Source organism: Lipotes vexillifer, unplaced genomic scaffold (assembly GCF_000442215.2).
Source record: "Lipotes vexillifer unplaced genomic scaffold, Lipotes_vexillifer_v1.1 scaffold743, whole genome shotgun sequence".
Classification (NCBI taxonomy): domain Eukaryota; kingdom Metazoa; phylum Chordata; class Mammalia; order Artiodactyla; family Lipotidae; genus Lipotes; species Lipotes vexillifer.
The window spans coordinates 576,995-578,958 of NW_006779070.1; the positions used below are offsets into that span (position 1 = coordinate 576,995).

At 45.6% G+C, this 1,964-nt stretch overlaps 1 protein-coding gene across 1 annotated transcript in view; it reads right to left on the reverse strand.

The window, feature by feature from the left end:
• HTR3B (5-hydroxytryptamine receptor 3B) overlaps positions 1–1,964 on the reverse strand; it is a 39,088-nt gene that overhangs the window by 8,829 nt on the left and 28,295 nt on the right. The window lies entirely within an intron of this gene.

Consider the following 1,964-nt stretch of genomic DNA (forward strand, 5'->3'; position numbering starts at 1 on the left):
TACTCTGTTCCAGAGGGCCAGGGTGGAAGGCAGTCTGCTAAATAACCAACCTTAACCCCCAGGGCAAAGGTCCCCAGGGAGAAGTTCCAAGAGCATGAAATTTCGCACCGATGTCCCCTCCAGCCCCACTCAATGTAAACACTGAATGGAAAAGAAGGGTGGTAGTGAAGACAGCAAAGGCATGGGACCTTGGTTCCCGAGATCCAGGGAGGAGACCATCTCCTCCCTTTAACAGTCTTTTACGCCTCTGTTCATCATATTTAACCTGGAGCTAGGACATAGAAAACCTCTTGCCAGGACTTTCTTGGTGGTGCAGTGGTTAAGAATCCGCCTGCAATGCAGGGGACACGGGTTCGAGCCCTGATCCGGGAAGATCCCACATGCTATGGAGCAACTAAGCCCATGCACGAGCCACAACTACTGAGCCCACGTGCCACAACTACTGAAGCCCGCACACTTAGAGCCCGTGCTCCGCAACAAGAGAAGCCACCTCAACGAGAAGCCCACGTGCAGCAACAAAGAGTAGCCCTCACTCGATGCAACTAGAGGAAAGCCTGCACACAGCAACGAAGACCCAACACAGCCAAAAATAAACAAACAAATAAATAAATAAAGTAAAAAAAGAAAACCTCTTGCCACTGTTGAGAAGACAATTACTATTTAGGGTAAAGGGTGACATGTAACTACAAATAATGGCTGCTCTATGGAGAGAGTGCGTTTGTGCGCGCGGGAACACACACTCCTGTTTACCTGCCCCGTCTCCCATCTTTGTTTGTCTCCTCCGTGCAGTGTAGGTAATGGTGTGTGCAGCGTTCTCCAGAGTGCTTGATAGGTGACTGTGTTCCACCTTGCATGTGCTACTCCCTCACATTTCCCTTTAATGATCTCCATTATTCGGGCTGCATTAATAATGTTTGTGGGCTGATATCTTTAAAATTAATGAGGTGTTTACTCTTAGCCAAGAAACTCATTGAAATTAAAAAAGCTTTCTTTTTCCCCTCCCTTTCTCTTAGTGAAAAAGTGGACAAACAAGCCACAATGCAAGCTTTGATAAAAACCAAGCAGAATAAGCAAGAACACAAGCCCTACTGCAAGGAAGGTATGAATTGGGATTAGCTGGTGCCCGGCGTTATACATTAGTCAGGTTCAGATCACAGCTGTGTCTAAGAGGCCTTGACTTAACAAGAGCTTTGCTAGAAAGCTGCATACCACACCTTTTAACCAATGGAGGACTTCTGTGCTCTCAATAATCGCTTATTTCATCCCCACCACTCCCCTTAGCATATGATTATCCATTGTAACCATAGCACCTTAGTCTAGTCTGACTTTCCCTTCTTATTCAAAAGGTTTGTTTCCAGGAGACTTCATCTGTGTGAATTCATCTGTGCAATCCTGACCTGTCTGTAGTCTCTACTTTTCAATCAGATTACCTGGCATGAAAGACCCTCCCACTGCCCCCAGCTCCCACCACGAGCTGACTTTGTGCAGAAAAGCAGAGCTGAATACTAATGACAAGTCTGCCGGCTGCAGAAACTTGCTGCAAAGTATCAGGCTTCACTGTCCTGCTCCCAACTGCCTCCCAGGTGTCTGCTGGACAAATTTCCCCAGGAACAGTGAAGCCAAGGGCATTCCCGGCGGCACATCTGAGAAGTTCGGGTTCTTATGACGTCGTTCTAGAGTAGTTGTTCTCTCTGATCTGGAAACCACCAGTGGTCTCTGTGGATCCTGCAGGTGATTTGTTAGCTAATTCCTCAAGATACTCAAGTTAATAATATGATAATTTTATGCACTTGAGTCTGGGATTAATTAATAATTTACTCAACTGCAAACAGGACATTAATTTTGAAGAGATACTCTTCACCCAATTTTTTGTTGCTGTTGTTGTGGGGTTTTTTTTCTCTCTCTCTCAGTAGCAATTAAAAGTGAGGATGTTACATGTATTGAAAGCCTTGAAGATTCCTGCT